Source organism: Syngnathoides biaculeatus, chromosome 3, assembly GCF_019802595.1.
Source record: "Syngnathoides biaculeatus isolate LvHL_M chromosome 3, ASM1980259v1, whole genome shotgun sequence".
Classification (NCBI taxonomy): domain Eukaryota; kingdom Metazoa; phylum Chordata; class Actinopteri; order Syngnathiformes; family Syngnathidae; genus Syngnathoides; species Syngnathoides biaculeatus.
Window position 1 is genome coordinate 10,195,014 of NC_084642.1, and position 23,118 is coordinate 10,218,131.

The following is a 23,118-nucleotide window of genomic DNA, read 5'->3' on the forward strand; positions in this document are numbered from 1 at the left end:
GAACTCAATTTGTGCCACTTGGGAGGCCACTTGATCTTGCAGGACCCGTTGGGCAAAGGTTCCGCTCATCATTTTGCCCGTACAGTAGTTTGCGTTAAGGGAAGAACAAATGTGAGAAAAGTGAGGAGTGCAAAATATGAAAGGCAAGCGGACACATTAAATGCAATAAGACCAGCGTCACCAAAATGTGATTGTCAGAATTAAAGTGGACTTCGTATTTTACAACAGTAGTTAAAATGAGATACTACATAGAACACGAGGCACATCGGCTTTTATTGGTTTCCTGTTGAATTAAAATCAAAGTCAGGAACTTATTTGTACATTTTAAAACGTGATAGTCATTTTTTTTAACACTTTATCTTCCCTGGATGGGTCCTTTCCTATCATAAAAATTGCTTTGATAGTTGTGTTTCAACAAGCATCTCTGAATCGATTATTACCGTTAGCTTGATTCTGTTTATTCCACTGTCATCAACATTTTTTATCTTTTTTTTTTTTTTCCTATGAGAATTTCAGGAGGCAGCACGGTGGATCAGCTCGTAAAGCGTTGGCTTCACAGTTCGGAGGACCCGGGCTTGATCCTGCCCCCGCCTGTGTGGAGTTTGCATGTTGTCCCTGATTTCCTCCTACATCCCAAAAACATGCAACATTAATTGGACACTCTAAATTGCCCCTCGGTGTGATGGTGAGTGCAGCTGTTTGTCTCTATGTGCCCTGCGATTGGCTGGCAACCAGTTCAGGGTGTACCCCGCCTCCTTCTTGTTGACAGCCGGGATAGGCTCCAGCACTTCCCGCGACCCTTGCAAGGATAAGCAGCAAAGAAAATGGATAGATGGATGAGAATTTCAGGAGGATTCACGCATAACTAATTAACACAATATTCAATATTAATCAACCTGTTTATACATATACTCATGCAGTGGTATCTTTTAGTTAATGTTAATTTTCATTAAATTCCAGATAAGTTTTTTCACTGATATCAATTATGATCATTGTTTTTAATTGTAATTTTATAATTGTACTGCATTCACTATTGTTTCCATATTTAATATAATAATGCCACTTCAATTATGGGTGCAAGATGCAAATTTTGTTAATATTAATGATAGCCGTGACACGTTTTCAATTGTTGAGTTAGCGCAACAACCATTGTGTCTAAACTGTTTACCTCAGTTGCTTCCATGCTGAGGACTCGGCTGATACTTAGTCCTGATTTTGAAATACATCTCATTTTAATTCATCTCCCGAGGATATTTAACGGCTCCCTCCACTCAATCTCCCCCCTGCTCCCCGACTCCCGAAGTTTTATGCAGATAAAGAGCGAAAGCTTTCCCGTCCCACAATTGGCGGGTGCCCAGTGTGCGGGAGTTTTATCTGGCACGCTCGTCCCTCCCTCCATATTTCACTTCTGGTTGGGCTCTCTCTTACTGATAGCTTTATCACTGCGGAGGGGTCAGATGCTGACACCAGCATAAGGGCCGCTTAAATCGCTCCAAACAACATCTATCACGGACACTATAAAATAAACTTCACAGCATGCACAATACAGCGGCCTCGCGCAAAGAAATGCTCGTCGATCATAAGGCTGCTTGACTTCAGGAAGCCCATTTTTTGATGATATGTGCTGTATTGAGGAGTGGAAGGGACTGTTGTTTCCCCCTTAAGCACTCTTTATGAGTAATTTTAGACTGCAGAGTGCTCGGGAAATCTTCCAGTCGACGGAGAGGGTTGTCTTCTTTGGAGGTGACCTACGGCTCGATTGCTTATGTCCCATTGATTTATGAGGAAAACGCCATGAAATGAATGAACAAATGAATGGAAAAGCAGCAATTTGTGAAGCAGCAAAGGAGAAAAGCTGCACATTAATTGACGATGAGTAAAGCACAGATGTGGCCAAGGACTGATCACCGGGAAATTGCACAAGTTCACAGACACCAATCTCCTGCATATGCCGGACTTTTAGAAGTAAAATGAATGCATTATCCACTGAGAACCTCCTGGATCTCCCTGGGACCACGACACAGTATTGTGGACATCAATGAAGTAGTTTTTGCTTAATCCCGCCAACAAACAATGGTAATATCAACTCCTCGGTTTAAAATTTGTGTTCTATTTAAAGGACCGTAAAGTACAACAGTGAAGAAAATAAGTATTTGAAGTTCTCACACTTAGAAATCAAGGAGGGGTCTGAAATTTTCATCGTAGGTGCCTGTCCACTGCAAGAGAGATTATCTAAAAACAAACATTTAGAAATCAAAATGTATGATTTTTTTGTAAGCTATTTATTTGTGTGATGCAGCTGCAAATAAGTATTTGAACAACTCAGAAAACCAATGTTAATATTTGGTAGTCGCCTTTGTTTGCAATTACAGAGGTCAAACGTTTCCTGGAGTTGTTCACCTGGTTTGCACACACTGCAGGGATTTTGGCCCACTCCTCCACACAGATCTTCCCTAGATCAGATAGGTTTCTGGGCTGTCGCTGAGAAACACAGAGTTTCAGCTCCCTACAAAGATTTTCTATTGGGTTTAGGTCTGGAGAATGGGGAGGCCACGGCAGAACCTTGATATGCTTCTTACATGGCCGCGGTCATCCTCTCCTTAATACAGTGCAGTCGTCCAGTCCCATGTGAAGAAAAACACCCCGAAAGCATGATGCTACCACCCTCATGCTTCAGAGTAGGGATGGTGTTCTTGGGATGGAACTTATCATTCGTTTTCCTCCAAACATGGTTAGTGGAATTATGACCAAAAAGTTCCATTTTGGTCTCATCTGACCACAAAACTTTCTCCCATGACTCCTCTCTATCATCCAATTGGTCATTGGCAAACTTAAGACGGGCCTTGACATGTGCTGGTTTAAGCAGGGGAACCTTCCGTACCATGCATGATTTCAAACCATCCAAACCATCTTAGTGTATTACCAACATTCACCTAGGAAACGGTGGTCCCAGCTCTTTTCAGGTCATTGACCAAGTCCTGTCGTGTAGTCCTGGGCAGATTCTTCACCTTTCTAAGGATTATTGAGACCCCACGAGGTGATATCTTGCATGGGGCTCCACTCACTAAGCTGTTTAGCAATTTCTCCGTACCACTTTCCAGCCGTGTCGTGTTGTACAATTTTGTCTCTGGTGTCTTTGGACAGCTCTTTGGTCTTGGCCATGTTACAAGTTTAAGTCCTACTGATTGTTTGGGGTGGACAGGTGTCTTTATGCAGCTAACGACCTCACACAGGTGCATCTGATTCAGGAAAATACATTGAGTAGAGGTGGATTTTTAAAGGCGGACTAACAGGTCTTTGAGGGCCAGAATTCTAACTGATAGACAGGTGTTCAAATACTTATTTGGAGCTGTATCACACAAATAAATCATTAAAAGATCATACATTGTGATTTCTGGATTTTTCTTAGATTATCTCACTCACAGTGGCCATGCACCTACGATGAAAATTTCAGACCCCTCCATTATTTCTAATACTTATTTTCTTCACTGTATATACATTAAAAACTCAAACAGATATATTTCATATGTGACTGTTGTTGTTCTTGAAGTTATTGGGTTACAATTATTGAGCGAATGACTAACTTAGTCACAATGGAAGTGTTCCAAAGTGATTAAAGCCCGCAGTGGCTGCGGAAGCGGGAAAAGAAGAAGAGTGGTGGTGTTGGATTGGATAAATGATCCGGAAAAGAGTAATTATTGTCCAAATTCATCCCTTAATTTCTTTAAAAGCCAAATGAGAAGTCAGAGCAGCTCAATGCGCATCCACTAAACTTAACACTCGACTATGCCATACAATTTAATTATGAGGACATGATTCATTCGCTGAGTGGTCACCCATTCGATGGGACCATTTATTGGCCTTGCCTATTCTGGGCATCTCCAGAAGCTTCCTTGGTCAGTAATCACTGGACTGTACAAATGTAATTTAGATACTTGATCGAGGAAGCGCTTGCTAATTAAGAGGTTTTGTAATGTAATGCACAGTTATTTTGCCTGGCTAGTCATCAGAAACGATGTGATGATGAGTCTGAATAAAAAAAACACCCCCCCCCCCAAAAGGACCTGCTTATGTACTAGAAACACTCTTGTCCAAAATTAACTTTTAAAATGTATTATTAAGCACAATATGGAGTGAATTATCCTTCTTCTTACACAGCTGAATAACCCATCCATCCAGTTTCCGATCCACTTATCCCTACAAGGTTCGCGGGGAGTGCTGGAGCTTATCCCAGCTGTCATTGGACAGGAAGCGGGGTACACCCTGAGAGAGTTGCCAGTCAATCGCAGGGGACACAGAAACAAACAACCATCTGCACTCAAAATCACACGTTAGGGCAATTTTGAGTGTCCAATTAATGTTCCATGTTTTTGGGATGTGCGAGGAAACCGGAGTGCCCGGAGAAATCCCACACAGGCACGGAAAGAACATGCAAACTCCACACAGGTGGGTTCGGGATTGATCCCGGGACCTCAGAACTGTGAGGCCAACACTTTACCATCTGATCTGTCATGAGCAACGCTTGGCCACTCCCAGGAGGGGCGTGGCCGGGCAGCTGCTCTGGGCGGTGTCATCTCTGACACCTGTCGCCGGTCACAGCTGTTTCGCATGAGGCACTGAGATTTGACCAAGTATTTCAGTTGGAGTTTTGCTTTGTATTGGTGAGTATGCTTCACCGCATCCCGGGTCACTCCACCACTTAGATTCATAGTCATCGAATCCGTCTTTTGGATCCTGCTTTCTTGGACTGTGTAATTGTCCATCTCTTTGGTTAAGAATAAAACCCACTGAACATTATGCCTTTGCCCTGGAGTCCTGCATTTGGGTCTGCCTCTGCACCGCTGGGATGTGACATGATCCACTGTGCCACCTTGTATATCTATGTATAGGAATATATAGTTCACATATTGCTTCCATTTGGGCGATGATTTCGGTGTTCCTTATACCAGTAATTCTTCTTAATACAATTATATTTGAACTGCATGCCACTTTTAATTCTGCTTGTTCCAAAATAAATAAAATAAATATAAATATACCATGACCCCTTCAGAATAAGTGGCTATTTCGTGTAATTTCTTTTGTCATTTTCACGAGTGGAATCCCACTGTCGACACAATAAACCCAAATAGACAAAAAAAAAGGAAACACAATGAAGATTTTGTGAAGAGGAGTGAGAGAGAATTCGCCTCACCACCACAGCTCTGATTCTATTTACGACTTTTAACAGAAATCTTATTAAGCGAGGCATTTTAAGCAGACGTGGAGGAGGAGGAGGAGGAGGAAGAGGAGTGAGGAATGGTGGTGAGGAAGGACCGCTTTCATTAAATCAGCAATCGATGCCGCCGCTCCTCTGAGAGCGACGCGCACGAATCAAGGAGTAAAACAAAATGAAATAAAGGAGCCATTTCATGTTTATCTACACCGCTCGGGGGTCAAGTGCACTGTCGATGGAACGTCACTTTCCACAGCGGGAACTTTGCTGCATTCTCCCCCCGATCATGTCTCCCTGAGTATTTTCCTAATACACTAGTGACAAGCGTATATGAATTACAAGATAACTCTCCATTTTTTCCCCCATAATGAGCGGGGGATGACTTTAAGCATCAGAACACACAAGATGATCTGGCTTGTCAAATCAGCAGCTAACTGCAGTAAAGACGTCATCCTATAGGTCAGCCATGCAAAGCCAGTAGAAATTATGCAACACATTTTCGGAAATAAACCTGAGGCAATGGCCTGAGGGGCCGCGCGGGGGGCGGGAAATCTTCCTCCCCAACAGATCGAGCCAATCAAGCCTGCATTATCGCCCCATTAGATAAGGCGATTGCCCCGAATGATGCGCCAACCACCATCGTGGTCTCACATCCCAGCCATGTAAAAGCAATAAACAAAACTAATTTCAGAATTAGGGTTCAATATATGAGGCATCAAAAAAATAAATAAATACTGGTGGTAGAGCTGCGTTTGCAAGGTACATGTATTTTTAGGGCCAATATTGCGGTGGAGGCGGTCATAAAAGGTTACCGAGGGGTTGTGGATTCAGCCGAGCAGCACAATTGACAGATGCACCAGAGGACTGTGAAGTTCTGCCGAGTAATTCACCTGCTTCAGCACTTTTGGGATGGACGGGAGGAGGAACTAGCGGTGATGATAATGCTGCTGATTAAACAATACACGAGTGGGTGCAAAATTACCAAATCTCGGAGGCCGCAGCTCCAAGGAGTCGGCGCTGTTGGCCTTAATGTGGCCATTTTGTCTTTTGCATCCAACGTCCCATTACGCCACTTTCTAACGTTTCCCCATGTTCTCTTTTAAAGTAGCAGTAAGGAATAACACTTTTTTTTTCATTTTTTTTTGCTCAAGCCTCCTCCTAAAGTTGGGAACTTCAATTCCAAGCCACTGTAGAGACCACTGTAGTACCCAACAAAAATTGTACAAGCACAAACTTCTGAGAAGAACAGTACTGGAAGACACTGATACTACTACGTTCCCTATTAAAGCCAGTGTACCATCAAAAAGGTTCCCATTCATCCATCCATTTTCTTAGCCGCTTATCCTCACAAGGGTCCTGGGGAGTGCTGGAGCCAATCCCAGATGTCAATGGCCAGGAGGCGGGGTACACCCTGAACTAGTTGCCAGCCAATCGCAGGGCACATGGAGACAAACAGCCGCACTCACAATCGCACCTATGTGCAATTTAGAGTATCCAAGTAATGTTGCATGTTTTTGGGCTGTGGGAGGAAACTGGTAGTGCCCGGAGAAAACCCACGCAGGCATGGGGAGAACACGCAAACTCCACACAGGCGGGTCCGGAATTTGAACCTGGGACCTCAGTACTGTGAGGCCAACGCTTTCCAGCTGATCCACTGTGCCGCCCTCAAAAAGGTTAACAAGCTCTTATTATAAATTGATAACTTTAAATTTAATGTAAAATAATGAAAAGGAGGCGGCACGGTGGATCAGCTGGAAAAGCGTTGGCCTCACAGTTCTGAAGTCCTGGGTTCAATCCCAGGGCCGCCTGTGTGAAGTTTGCATGTTCTCCCCGTGCCTGCGTGGATTGTCTCCGGGCACTCCGGTTTCTTCGCACATCCCTAAAACTTGCAGCATTAATTGGACACTCTAAATTGCCCCTAGGGGTGATTGTGAGTGTGCCTGTTTGTCTCGATGTGCCCTGCGATTGGCTGGCAACCAATTCAAGATGACCCCGCCTCCTGCCCGTTGACACCTGAGACAGGCTCCAGCACTCCCTGTAACCCTTGTTAGGATAACCCGCTAAGAAAATGGATGGATGGATTGATGGATAATGAAAAGGGGCACACACATGACTACCACTCTTTATCAACACATCATGCATAAATTACTTTTTAAATCAAACTACTTTCATGCTCGTGACTAAAAATCCGATAACACGGAGACACCGGATGAAAATGTTCTCCCGATTTCTAGGTATGTGTTGGGAAATGTGCCGGAGGGGACGGGAGTCTGTCGAAGCAGGAATGGTTCATTCACTTCTGACAGGGATTTAGTTGGTGGCTCCTCAATTGAAAAATGGAGCAAAGAATCGGCTCGGCGTTGAGAAACGCGTGAAACGGAGAGGCGGCGGCCTGCAGCGAGCTCAACGTGTTCATAGGTTTAATTTAAGGTCTTTTATGAGCCATTTAAAGTATCCATCCATCCATTAATCCATTTTCTGAGCTGATTATCATCACAAAGGTTACGGGAGTGCTGGAGCTCTGTCAACGGGTAGGAGGCACAACAGAGATGGAGCTGATTGCCAGCCAACCATTTAAAGTAATTTTGAATAAAACAAATGGACTTAACAATTCTATGTTTCTTATTCATCTGGTTGTATTTACAAGTGCTTGGAGTTGACTGTAAAATTTTACCTAAAGAGAATAACATGTTCTGTATTTAAGAACAACTTTGCCTTCTGTGAAATTAATGCTGACGCGCAATGCAAAACGCCATAGACAGGCTAATAAATAGCATACTCCTGACGACATAACCATTCAGTTTTAAGCAATGGATATTTGTCAACAAATGGTGCATCGACACAGAAAATAGAACAATAAATATGTACACAATAAATAACCAAAAAATATGACAGTAGTTTAATGAGACACTTACAGTAGCTGGGAAAGTCTTCATTTGTGTCTTCATGACTGCTACCCGTCGGCTCAGCTGGATACACCAGGAGTCACAATTAATTAAATCATCTTACACAAAATGGTCAATTCTTTACATTCTATTTATTTACATGGTTTCAGTACCTTTTTATAAGGTTTATGTTGGAGTGATGTTTCCCTTTTCAACAAACCATTCCCAACATTTTTTTTTTTTGGGAGAGGCTGCAACGCATTAATAGAACGTTACCGTGAGATACAAGTTTGATTTGTTCTATGATGATACTCCTGTCTCAAAAAATTATGCTTCCCCATTGAAATGAATAAAATGCAATTAATCTGTTCAAGCCTTTTTTTTTTTTTAAATTTTTTAGATTAGACAAGTAGCCGTGGACTTTATGTAGTTTTTCATTTAGTGGTGAAAGAACATTTGAAACACAATTCTTTTGAGTTACGAGCAGGTGTCAATGTGTGATTTTAATGTTATTTTTTAAGTTACTGCTGCTCAATAAAATGCAAAGGTTCATTAAAAGTATAGTAATGACCCTCAAGTCAAAAGTGTCCATAATTGTTTCCTGGCTAGCTAAGGCAGCAAACGTTGCTTTATTTCCACCATACTTAGTGCCTGATTGATGCATCGGATCTCTTTGTGTAGCCTGGCAGTGTGCTTGGGATTAAATGAGGTAATGGTGGGGTGGGGGGTGGTCATCATAAAATTGATAAATTTTGTGGCTGTGAAACTTAAAGATGTCCTTGGATTTGCTCAGCACCTTACTTTTTATCTCAAAAGCCCCAAAGAGCGTTTCACCCATTTGAGTATTTGGCCAGCAGTTCATGGCTTGGGGAACACGTCCAGTCACATGCCTAATGGACTGGCCTCTCTTGTTTTTCTTTCTTTTGTGCTGGTGGAAAATAAAATGGAATCAAAAAAACAAAACAAAACAAACTTCACATTAAAGAGGAAGTATTGTAATTTTCAGATGATTCACCCTAGCTAAGTGGATGATCTCCAATGAAATTCAAATTTCCTACCCTTCATTGCATGGTGAAGAAACGGGTCCAAGCAGGTTGGAACAGCTGGCGGAAGGTGTCTGGTGTGTTATGTGACCGAAGAGGCTTTGCTAGGATGAAGGGCAAAGTTGAAAAGACAGTGGTGGTGCCAGCTGGAATACTCCATAATATGAGTTGCTATCACCTTACCTCTTATAAACAAAAACAACGTACAAGAGCTGCAGTACCAATGCAAATGTATGTGGTACTCGGTCTCGGAGCTTACGAAGACAAGCTGACATTCATGTGATAGCACAGCTGCTAGACATGAGCAATGAATTGCTCCAACTGTGGACTAGATTGTCTTTAATTAGTGCTTGACATCTTTTAGAATTTTACTTCTAATTTATCCATCCATCCATCCATCCATTTTGTTCGCCGCTTATCCTCACAAGGGTCACGGGGAGTGCTGTAACCTACCCTAGCTGACAACGGGCAGGAGGCGCGGTGCACCCTGAACTTGTTGCCAGCCAATTGCAAGGCACATCGAAACAAACAGCCACACTCCTAATCACAACTAGGGGCAATTTAGAGTTATTAATTATGATGAGATTAAACTGTGCATAGATCTTCCAATATTTGAACAAGTTTGTCCTATTTATTTCATTTCATTGCTTCTTTTTTCTCTCACAGTATGTAAATATAGTATATAGGTATTCATTTGTTTGTTTCATCTTGTTGCTGAGTAATTCATCAAAAATATTTGTAGTATATTCATCAGAAGTGGTGCCATTTGTATCCTCGGGAACTAAAACTTATCAAAGGGGTGGTGCTTTCCCCAAAGGACAGACAGCCGCACTCACAATCACACCGAGGGGCAATTTAGAGTGTCCAATTAATGTTGCATGTTTTTGGGATGTGGGTGGAACCTGGAGTGCACGGAGGAAACCTACGTAGACACGGGGAGAACACGCAAACTCCACACAGGCGGGTCCGGGATAGAATCCGGGACCTCAAAACTGTGAGGTCAACGCTTTATCAGCTGAGCCACCGTGCCGCCGACTTCTTATTTACATCAACAATAATTGAACAATCCAGAACTGTATCATCACGTTAAAATTTTTCTTCCCTGATGACTCACATGCAGTGGTGCAATGCAGAAGATACTTTTAACTATCTGTACTTTATCTGAGTATTTAGTTCTCTGACAAATTTAGGAATATAAACATTAAGGACTGTTTATTGCCAGAGTGTGACATTTATGGACCATCAAAATTGATAAAAAGGGAAAACCTAAAATGGAAAAATTTGCCAAAAATAAGACCATCACCGGACCCTTAATAAATGTGTTTCGGGGTTTATGTTTTCATTTATGACTATAATTCCTTCAACGCTGCCCAATTTACCAACTCTCTTTCCATGTTGAATATTCTGAAAGAATGCAAATTAACTACTTAGTAACCATATCAATTGCCTACGCGACCTCTTATCAACCCCTTTATTTTGCTTGCAAAACACTCATTAAAGAGTCCTGTAAAAAAAAAAAAAAGGCGGGCAATTTTAGGTGGGGTGTGTGTTATGGTTCGCTGTGGAACCAATTAGTACTCAATGCCCATCGTCCTCTGGGACCAGTAAAGAGAGCAGGAGGCCGAAGCTTAATACAATAACCAGACACCATTTACATGCCTGTGTTAGTATAATATCAACCGGGGATCACGGTCATCCCTGCATGACTTTATCATAAAAATAACAAATAATGTATATAGAATGCATACACTATGCATGAACCCAACAGTATATGGGGTCAATGGTGTAAAGCAATCCCCAAAATACCCACACCTCTTTCTTGTTTCTCTCTCTCAGGAGGTGACTTCAGAACAAGGGAGTCCATTGTTCTGGCCTTTCTCTATTTCAGAAGAGGATTTCGGTGATGTGGTTGTAGCCGCAGTCCATGAAACAAAAGAACGATGGTCGTACTGTTAGACACAGAAACCAGTGGCACATAATATGCATTCTTTTTTAGTCCCATGTAGAGAATGCACTCCGCAAGTGTTTAAGATACTGCATTTAATATGACTTCTGGTTTTATCTTCTCATCCGTTGACGTTAACGCCCTTTCAACAGCTTCCTGTAGCAGTTACTAACAGGAAACAGGTATATGTACACCATCTCAGTTGATTACAGTAATTGCCTTTTCCAAATGAATTGAGCTTTTTATTTTGCACTAGCATTTATCAAATATTTCAGTCGACATATATACTCTCCATACCTATTTTTTTATTGTTTATAAACAAAAAAAAAAAAAAACCCATCTCTGTTGTGCATGCCAAAGACCCACCCAGTAAGTGTGAAATCAAACAAGCAAGTAAATCTTTATTTACTGTAACTTCTCATTTTTGTGTGTTTATTTTCCGGTTAAACAGTTTGTCCACCACTGACTTAGAAAAGTTTAGTTCAATTTCATATGGTTGTGTTTGGGCGGCACGGTGGATCAGCTGGAAAGCGTTGGCCTCACAGTTCTGTGGTCACGGGTCCGATTCCCGCCCCGTCTGTGTGGAGTTTGCATGTTCTCCCTGTGCCTGCGTGGGTTTTCTCTGGGCTCTCCGGTTTCTTCCCACATTCCAAAAACATGCAACATTAATTGGACACTCTAAATTGCCCCAAGGTGTGATTGTGAGTCCGGTTGTTTGTCTCAATGTGGCCTGCGATTGGCTGGCAACCAGTTCAGGGTGTAACCTACGTCCTGCCTGTTGACAGCTGGGATAGGCTCTAGTACTCCTGTGAACCTTGTGAGGATAAGCGGCTAAGATAATGAATGGATGGATGGATGGATGGATGTGTTTGTCCATGTTGTTGTACAAGCTTTTTTCCCAAACTTTGGACTGTGCATCAAGAAGAAGAAGAAGAAGCAAGTAGCCGGCTCCTGCAAAGACTCGCTGCCGAGCTCACGGTTTGTCATTTTAGCACAAAACCGGACTCGCCTCTCCGTATACGCAGCAAAATGAACGTGACTCACTGCATGAGACAAACCGGAGTACCCGGAGAATACCCAGCCAGGCACGGGGACGACAAAGTCCACACAGACGAGGCCGGATTTGAACTCGGGTCCTCAGAACTGTGAGACAGTACACATATTATTCATTCATTTTCTTTGCCGCTTATTCTCACGAGGGTCCCGGGGGGTGCTGGAGCCTATCCCAGCTGTCAACGGGCCGGAGGCGGGGTACGCCCTAAACTGGTTGCCAGCCAATCGCAGGGCACATGGAGACAAATGAGCAATCCCGCTCACAATCAGACCTAGGGGCAATTTAGCCTGTCCAATTAATATTGTATGTTTTTGGGATGTGGGAGGAACCCGGAGTGCCCGGAGTAAACCCATGCAGGAAATCAAGAAATATTATACCGTATGCAATCAAGATCTGTAATGCTAAGAAAAATAAGCATGAAGGCCCATGCAGCCAGTATTTCATAGTTGCTACAAACTGATTTGGCAAGTAAAACGTTTGTTCCCTCTCTTTATGCTCTTGGCTTGTTAAAAAAAGAAAAGAAAAGAAAAGAAAAGAAAAGCGGTTGACCCGCTACGCTACATTTCTTTTTCTCCAACTTGGTCGGCTGCACCTGAACATCGCAAGTCACACTCCATTCACGATATCCCTTTCTTGTTTTCCGCTTCTGCTTCAAATGCGCCGCAGTTTCAAAGACGGCGCCATATGTGTATTTTCCGCACTCTGGAATATGTTATATATTTATTTCGGCGGTAATCACTCACACACCGAGGCCTTAAAGAACTGAGAGAACAGAGCACTGAGATGTTTTTAAACGTATGGATGATTAATTACCCGCAGCTACTGGAAGAAAATAACGAACACACAGACAACCAAAACGACTGTTTCCTCTCCACCGTAGGAATAATTGTAATTTGATTAAAAGGGAAAACGATTTTTTTTTTTTGTCTTGTCAGCACTTACATCTCAAAGTGAAATGCAAAAATATCCCGCCCCTCCTTGAATATTGTAAAGTGTCCATCAGAGCTTGTAAAGGGGGGCCATTTTTCCAGGGTCATTTGCCAAAGGACATGGAGGAAAGTCATTACTGCTGTTCCTTTTACCTGTAACCTCCAATAAATGCATATTACGCCCAGTGAGGGCCAGTCAATCAATTGCCACCGCACAATTACAATCTATCAACAAGGCTGTCAAGTGGAGGAGATCCCCAGGCTGGAGTTGGTAATGATGAGTTCAAACACCTGAAACAGGTCTTTCAAGTCCCCTTTCACTTTGTGTGCTTGTGTGAGTGTGTGTGTAAAAGTGAACTAGAGGGATGGGGTGTGTGTGTGTGTGTATGGGTGGGGGTGGGGTGGGGGTGACATGTGGGGGAGATCACTCAAGTAAGTGGGAAACATTGGGGTAGCGAGGTGAATATGGATACAAAAGGGAACCAGTGTAGGAAGTCGTTTTCCTTACCTTTGCATTTTATAAGCACTAAAGTACCATAAATAATTAAAATAAAATCATTGTTTTCCATTCATTCATCCAAACATTCATTTTCTTCGCCGCTTATCCTCAAAAGAGTCGCGGGGAATGCCGGAGCCTATCCCAGCTGTCAACGGGCAGGAGGCGGGGTACACCCTGAACTGGTCGCCAGCCAATCGCAGGGCACATAGAGACAAACAGCCACACTCACAATCACACCTATGGCCCATCTAGAGTGTCCAATTAATTTTACATGTTTTTGGGATGTGAGAGGAAAATGGAGTGCCCGGAGAAAACCCACCCAGGCACAGGGAGAACATGCAAACTCAACACAGGCGGGGCCGAGATTGAACTCAAGACATCAGAACTGTGAGGCCAACGCTTTACCAGCTGCTCCAATTAATTATTATATTTCGTTTTATAAAACAATGAGTGAACACTCTAAATTGTGTGATTGTGAGTGTGGCTGTTTGTCTCTATCTGCCCTGCGATTGGCTGGAAACCAGTTCAAAGTGTACCCCGCCTCCTGCCCTTTGACAGCTGGGATAGGCTCCAGCACTCCCCGTTACCCCTGTGGGGATAAGTGACTAAGAAAAGGGATGGATGGATATTATTGTATTATGATGAGATTAAGTTGTGCATAGATCTTCCAATATTTTAATGAGTTTGCCCTATTTATTTCATTTCATTGCTTCTTTTTTCCCCCCCTCACAGTATGTAAATATAGTATATAGGTACTCATTTGTTTGTTTCATCTTGTTGCTGAGTAATTCATCAAAAATATTTGTAGTATATTCATCAGAAGTGGTGCCATTCGTATCCTCAGGAACTAAAATTTATCGAAGGGGTGGTGCTTTCCCCAAAACATGGTTGAAACATTTTAATGTTCAAATTCCAATTGACAACATTGGGGGTGGTGGTGGGGTGGGGATCCTGATGCCTACACACTATATACCATAACTAACTTCAATTATTTTTTTTTCTGTATATTCAATGGTATTTCAACTACAATTCAGTTCACATCTCAACTCAGTACTATTCATGGAAGTTCTATCTATCTATCTATCTATCTATCTATCTATCTATCTATCTGCTTATTTATTTATTTTTTAAATAAATAAAATCTAATACAGCAAAATGATGACCTAAAAATATAGTGCACGTATCAATCTTTCTATTTTGATGAAAAAATAAAATAAATACCCAACACAAAAATGCAAAATATGAAGAAAAAAACTTTGTATACCAACTGAATCTCTTCCCACAACTTAACAGATTCTCTTGCTTGCTTCAACTAAAAGAGAAATAAAAAAATTTAATATTAAAAAAAAATTGTCCAGAGTACATACTCTCTTTTGGTTTTATAAGATTCTTATTCTTCTGTGTACTACTGCTATCAACTTTCTGCTGTAAAATAAAGTAACAAAACAGAAGAAGCACGTTCATTTAATTCTTTTAATTCTATAACTCCTAATTACATCTACAAATATGTGAATACGAATGTGTGCTCTGGTATGCGTGCACACTTATTTCGAAGCGGGCGGAACAACATATTCCCTCATTATGTGTACTGAATATGGCCGTACAGAATATGTGTCTTTAGGGTGGGGTGGGGGATTTCCCCCCCCCCCCATTGCAATAACAGCAGCCCACCTAACATTGGCAAATCTTCAAGAAAACTCCAATCCGTTTGTAAATCTCCACTTCCTGTCCCGAACCCGCAAGAACAAATCAGACAGCCGACTACGCGCCCCGACTTTGAAACCCGGCCCTGTAAATTCCCTAGTTAGTTTTTGCAATGACCCAAACTACGCAGGACAGCAATGCTAAACAAATAAATGTCTGGTTCGGGCCATGGGTGGAGGTACGGGGCTTCAGGAAATGGTTTACTTTGGGGTCTGAGTGCTTCCAGGTTGTCTCTGCCTGTGATGGATCAGTGAGCGTTGGAATGTGCAAATGGCGATGTGAAGTTTGGCTCTGATTTCTGATGGATTAATAGGCTGCACCCATATGTCCACATGGCTCCAATCACTACGGCACTCCGCAATCTACAGTAGATCAGTTAAATGGACCCCGCCCGTGCATTAAAGGTTGGAGGTTGACCATAACGTGGTTGGTGTCGTCCACCTGAGACCAAAAGATTTGTGATTAATTCCTTTATTAAATAATATGCACAACTCTTGGAATTTTCCCTACGGTATAAAGGCTATTCAGGATTTGATGAGGTAAAGTAAAGGCCAGGAGTGGCTCTAAGAACGTGGAGTGGGGATTGGGAGGTTAGTGCTAAGTAATATTCCCCCTAAGCTGTGCAACTGCGCATTTGCGCACTTGTCGCACACTCTCAGTGCACATGAAAACCGATCTAGCGCTGTGAACTATAGCCCGTGACGTCTTTTTTTTTTTTTTTTTTTTTTAAACATGGAAACACACGGTTCTAACAGCCATCTGCTGCTCGGCTACAGCGGGCCACCCACTCTACTTCCTAGTTTACCTGACACCGCCCCAATCCGCTCTTAAAGTGGTACACTCATAATTTTTAGTTAGCACCACAGTCTGGGCAACGTGAACCAAGAAAAACAGACGGGGATATCATTGTGGGTTAAAAAAAAAAAAGAAACAAAGTTGGAAGCGACCTTTTAAATTCATAGTTCATAGTTGACTTAGTTGGGTTAGCAATGTATTTTTTTCTTGGTTGACATTTTCATTGTAAGTTTGCAAAAACACAAAAAAAATTGCTCTTAAAAATGTTCTGTTGAGAGTATAAATGTTGTAATCTGAATCTTTTAATGAGGCACGTCACTTCAATGCATGACACTGATCTGACCACAGTGCATACGTCTGATGTTGCTCACGGTGGTCAAAGGGGGCGCTCACGGGTTTAGTGTGTTTGCTAGAGGGAACATTGGTACTAAGACCTGAATCATACAAAATAAAAAACAACTCACCTTCGGAAACTTTAAATGGTTCATTTATGATGCTTTTCGTGACACTCATTTTTTGTTTTTTGTTGTCTTTCTCTGTAAAAAACAAGGAGAACAATCTACGCTGGAATTTATGCAAGGTTAGCAGACTCACGTGCAAAGCAATAAAACTCCAGTATGTCACTTATATCGCAACATGAAAGGGGAATTTGCTGTATAGATTACAACACTTCTTGTCCCGTTTGTTTGATTTGTCAACATGACCTGACAGTTCTAAAATAATTTGTGATCTTCTGAAAAAACAGCCCATATATATATATTAAGGAGAGCACCACAAAGGACAGAAAACAACCAATCAGATATAGAAGGTGAAACTGATGAAGTGTCAATCATTTTCTGTGCTCTTGGTGGGCAAACTTTTAGTGGGCACACCTCTTTTGCCTTGTCCTAACCTGTTTCCTTGGGCTTCAGGAACTTTGCTGAAATTATGGCGGGATAAGAATCTATGGAAATAAAAGCAATCCCATCCCTCATTTGACACTATACAGTAAATTACAGTACACCTATAGATGACAGTATTTTTAATATTTTTTTTCTATGGGGAAATTCTATTTTACAGTACATATCATTTTGAGGACCGTATCTACAAAGTATTTTCTTCTTCTGTATTATTTTCCATTTATTCTTACAAATAACTTGAATGGATACAATTAAATTACATTTTGATTGGAGAGAAATTGAAACAGACCAAATGTCTTCTGCAAATTTACAATCAGTAAAAAAAACAACAAAAAAACAAAAACAGCTTGGATTTATTCTACATGACATAAATTTGTAAATTGCCTGAGGTGCATATAATGTATGTGAATATCTCTGAACACATTAATGAGTTTGTCGGCTATTCTGGATGTGTAAAACCATGCGTGTTTTTTTTTTAATACTTCATGAGGATGTGAATTTGCATACATACTGTATTTATTGTGTTTGACGGCGAGACATGATCTGTCTTAAGATTTGAGAGAGAAAAAAAAAAATCATCCAGTTTACAAATTAATCCACATTTTATTACGACCGCTCAGCCGGTGAGGGGTAGATTAAAAACAACATGTTTTGAACAGGTTCATGAATCAATAATATTAAAGGTGAGATTAGTTTGCCTCCGAGATTAATTATGATGATTCAAACACATATAGGATGAGGTTGTGGGTGATGGGGTACATGGCACCCTGATCGCTCACATAGGCCTTTTCTTGATGAAGAGTAGACAATATCATACATGCAGGCAGCAGGTAATCTGGTCCGCACTTTATTGCTGTCACTTTATGTCCTTGCGTGCAACGACTGCAATCAGTCATATTCTGAAAGAACAACTCTGCTCCTTCAGTCGTTAATCCCTCCGTCATTGAGTGAATATTCCCTTGGAAACAAAGTCTTAGCTGTATGTTTGCACGTGTTTTGGTTTGGTTTAGTTGGAACACATGTTTTCTTAGCCGCTTATCCTCATGAGGGTCATGGGAGTGCTGGAACCTATCCCAGCTCTAAATGGGCAGGAGGCAGGGTACACACTGAACTCGTTGCCAGCCAATCGCAGGGCACGTGGAGACAAACAGTCGCACTCACAATCACACCTAGGGGCAATTTAAAGTGTCCAATTAATGTTGCATGTTTTGGGGATGTGGGAGGAAAACGGAGTGCTCGGAGGAAACCCACGCAGGTACGGGGAGAACATGCAAACTCCACACAGGCGGGGCCGGGATCAAACCCGGACCTCAGAACTGTGAGGACAACAATTTTCAGCTGGGCCACTGTGCCACCCAAACAACTACGACTTATTTCACTTCAGTGACACAAAGCAAAGAAACAGAACAATGTCATTTTCCAATTGTCACTACAGATTCACACATGTAAACTAACGTATGTTAATCAGCTGACAGCATTATGGTTTTTGGAAGTCTAACTTTCATCCCAAAATTTTAGGACTGGTGCAGAGAGAGTGATGCAACTGAGCACCACTGGACAGTTATTGTGCAACTAGTATTCATTAGCGGACGAGAGTCAGCGACTGGTTTTGCTGCGATTTTAAATTTGAATCACAGGTCAACAAGCGTTGCAACGCCGCAGGTGTAACAGCCAAACACAAATGTTTTAATATCACATGATCGTTCAACAACAGCAGGGCTCGCAGTTTTTCCATTGCAGCGAGTTGGCATGCGTGCGAGCGTCCATCACCAAGTCTGCGGGTGGGAGACGCTGACTGTAATTCAATTCTGATTGTCAAGTTCCGTCGCGTTTGGTTGTATCGCTTGGTGCGCGGCATGACTTATACTGTGCATATAGCAACTGTCGACCAGGAAATTCTTATATCCAAATGTGGTCAATTTCCTACTTTTGTCACAAATCTATACTATTGATCGATCCTCACAGTTATCTGTTATTTTTTATTTATTTATTTTACAAATTATTGAGCAATTTCGGCGGCACGGTGGCTCAGCTGGTCAAGTGTTGGCCTCACAGTTCTGAGGTCAATCCCGGACCCGCCTGTGTGGAGTGCGCATGTTCTACCCGTGCCTGCGTGGGTTTTCTCCGGGCACTCCGGTTTCCTTCCATATTCCAAAAAACATGCAACATTAATTGGACACTCAAAATTGCCCTTAAGTGTGATTGTGAGTGCGGCTGTTTGTCTCGATGTGCCCTGCAATTGGCTGGCAACCAGTTCAGGGTGTACCCCGCCTGCTGCCCGTTGACAGCTGGGATAGGCTCCAGCACTCCCCGCGACCCTTGTGAGGATAAGCGGCACAGAAAATGGATTAATGTATGGATTATTGAGCAATTTCTAGTGTTAAACATGACTTGCTCTATTTAAGGTTCCAATGTTCATGGCTCAGCAAACCCTCCTGAAAACTGATGCATTTGGAGGTGGGTGGATTCTGACCGACGGTCGTGAAATGTTTTTCATTGCTTTTAGGTTTGATGTCATTTATGGCGGTGACATGACAATAAATTGTTTGACTGTGGCATGCCCTGTCATTTTGTGATTACGCAATACATTGTGGGCCTCCAATAGATCGGAGGAACCTTCTGTTGCAGGTCTAATGTGACCATTTTGTGTATAAAAGAGAACACTGTCAATGCCAAGTAAATAAGAATGCAGAAATAAAATGGAAAAGAAAAACATTGATGTGTTTTAGCGCAATTTATTAAAGATACAAGATGTTATTCTTCCCAAATTACTCCACCATTGCGATTCACTGTCTTGCTCAAGGACAACATTCCCGTGTACAAGAAATAAGCCCAACCTGCCCAGAACCTTCCAGCTCTCATCCTTATAGCGTCATCAGCAGTAAAGAAAAAATGAAATAAATAGCTGTAAATATTCTTGCAAACTGCTATGGAACCCTCATATTGACCTCATATTTCGAGCGTTATTGTGAAAAGATTCACTTATTGCCTTTGTGAGGAGAGCACTCCGGCCTTCGTTTAGTTAGTTTTAAAATCCGTGTTTGGATTCTTCACATGGAGTCACCTGAGCTCCCTCTGGGATAATGTTTGCGTTGAGTAATTGTTTGCTATTTCAACAATGACGGCAGCACTGGTGCAATCACAGCCCCATATTTTAATTGCTATGACAGCTGCTTTAGGAGATGTGCCAACTTAATCATCCAGAGCAAGCTCAGCCACTGGACCGGTCTTCTTGGAAAATACAAGGGAGTCGAACTTCAGAAACTTTACTCAACCGCAACCCTCGGAAAGGTCCGGCGAGCACGGGAACCCGCACACATTGAAACGCGCCCGTATTCATCGCGCTCTCTTCCAAACCCGCCCAAAATAAACCTGCTCTAACACCTCTCTGGGGGACTTGTCGGTTGGCGGCGTACGGACCACACACAGACATGCACGCACAAATACACACGGACTCACACCTGCAACCTCCAACAAACACAAGCAGCCGTACACGCGGACCCACTCTAATTTAATATCTATAACAACATAACCTTGAAGGATAAAATGCAGGACTCATTTAAATGCTAATTTGTTTGTTAACATAACATCAAGATTCTGTGTGGGACAGGTTACGGAACTCGGCTGTCACTTGATATGTATATTTTATTCTGCTTTGCTATTTTTATTGGGACTTTGATTATGATAATATAAAACACTAAATAAAACATTAATATAGACAGGAAGGACTTGAGCAACATCTCTTATGCATTCAGATGCTTATTACCAGGCAGGAAATAAGAATGACGGGACAGCCGTGAATGTGACAATACGAGACTGATGGACCAAATCATTCTTTTTTTTTTTTTTTTCTCCATAATACACTTTAACCTCAATGTCGTAGCTCTGAATTCTAAAAACTTCACCAATGTCTTCACTTCAAATTATCAATGCAATTTCAGTCTGCCTGATGATAAATAAAATAGCTTAATCCGACTTAATAAAAAAATGATGCAGGGGTTGGGGCGAGCCCTGACGCCAAGTTTTGGATAACTGCAACAGCTGGACTCTTGTTTGTTGAATTAATTGTTTATTCTTGTTTTCCAAAAATGAACAAAAAAAGAACCTGAGCAATTACATGCATCCATCCATATTCCTTTGCCGCTTATCCTCATGAGGGTCGCGGGGAGTACTGGAGCCTATCCCAGCTGTCAACGGGCAGGAGGCGGGGTACACCCTGAACTGGTTGCCAGCCAATTGCAGTGAGCTATTACTTCCATCCATCCATTTTCTTTGGCACTTATCCTCACAAGGGTCACGGGGAGTGTTGAGCCTATCCCAGCTGTCAATGGACAGGAGGCGGGGTACACCCTGAACAGCCAATCGCAGGGCACAGAGAGACAAACAGCCACACTCACAATCACACCTCGGGGCAATTTAGAGTGTCCAATTAATGTTCCATGTTTTTGGGATGTGGGAGGAAACCGGAGTGCCTGGAGAAAACCCACCCAGGCACCGGGAGAACATGCAAACTCCACACAGGCGGGTCTGGGATTGAACCCAGGACCTCAGAACTGTGAGGCCAACGCTTTACCATCTGATCCACTGTGCCGCCAACAATTACAATATTAGGCTATTTTTAATAATGTTCTTTTTGATGTGTAAATGTTGGGAAGATAACACTGATAAACATGCCTGTCCCCATAAAGGTTTTCTTCTGAAGACAGGTTTGTTTCCTGTCTTTAACATTGGGAAGCAAACAAACAAAATGGGCAGCAATTTGGCACAAGCAAGTGACTATTTGTTATCATCCTATTCATCCATCCATTTCCTTAGCCGCTTATCCTCATGAGGGTCGCAAGAGAGCTGGAGCCTATTCCATCTGTCAATGGGCAGGAGGCAGGGTACACCTTGAACTGGTTGCCAGCCAATCGCAGGGCACATCAAGACAAACAGCTGCACTCACAATCACACCTAGGGGCAATTTTGAGTGTCCAATTAACGTTGCAAGTTTTTGGGATGTGGGAGGAAACCAGAGTGCCCGGAGAAATTCTACGAAGGCACGGGGAGAACATGCAAACTCCACACAGGCGGGGCTGGGATTGAACCTGGGTCCTCAGAACTGTGAGGCCAACGCTTTCCAACTGCGCCACCTCATCTTATTCAGAGTTTAGAAATACACTGTGATGTGTTTCACTAAGTGGATGAACATCAACTTTAAGGTAAAGAGCAATAAACGACGTGCCAATGTTTCAAAGCTTGTCTGATCACCCCGTTGTTATCCTTGCTCAGTAGCGCTCTGCAACATCAATGTTAGCGTTAACAATGTGTTTCGTTGTGGATAACATGCCTCAGGGTAATATATTGACAGACAACTGTGATATCTATGTTATGGGAGTCATGATATCAGATATTGTTTTCAGCAGGTATGTCTAGCTTTAAAATTGTGTGGAAGGGACAAACCCCTAATGAAAAAAAAACAAAGCTCGTGTCTCTTCCAGTTTGAAATCCTTTTCCTGTTTGTTCTTTATTGTCTCAAAATGAAGCCAGTGTATCATGGTCTCACGGTGAGTTATGGGGCTTTTAAATCTCCGGTGAAACGAATGAACCGTTCGAGTATTGTCTGTGTGTTTGCTATTAAGTGCTAGTTCATGCCTCACTCTCTCTCGTCATTTGTCTCTTGATCTAAAAAGCTCAAGAGACGCGCAGCCGTTCAGTGTTCTTCCTTCAATGGCCGTAACCAGCGATGAAGTTTCCCTTCTGGACTGACAATATACTGTAGTATTCGTTCCCAACAGATAAAAACAGTGTGATGTGATTTATCAATACCAAGAGTAAAAGGTTGGGATTTGGCCAAGCACTCTAACTATGAACTACTACAGTGTTGATTTGAACAAGCCAATAAACTGGGAAAGTCTCACTCACCTGAAGCCGCCGAGGATCTGGTCCTGGTCCCACCACTGTCCCCCTGTCTTTCCATTTTTCATTTCAGAATTGGAGGACATTAAACCATAATCCAACTTGTCCTGACACCAGACTGTGGCAACAAACTCAAGACAAAAAAATTGGTAGGATGTTGCACTTGAATTGTTAAAGAAGTTAATTGCAAGGAGGAAGAAGTTGTTGGAATTGCTGCTACTTTTGGTTTGCATTACTCGATAGCGCCTACCAGAG

At 42.3% G+C, this 23,118-nt stretch overlaps 1 long non-coding RNA gene across 1 annotated transcript; it reads right to left on the reverse strand.

The window, feature by feature from the left end:
• Nucleotides 1–497: 497 nt before the first annotated feature.
• Nucleotides 498–23,075, reverse strand: LOC133498057 (uncharacterized). Its single transcript, XR_009794177.1, has 6 exons — nucleotides 22,870–23,075; nucleotides 16,531–16,602; nucleotides 9,156–9,244; nucleotides 8,899–9,025; nucleotides 8,128–8,181; nucleotides 498–626 (listed from the first exon to the last, which is right to left on the reverse strand). It is a non-coding gene; the product is annotated as an uncharacterized LOC133498057 (long non-coding RNA).
• Nucleotides 23,076–23,118: the final 43 nt, after the last annotated feature.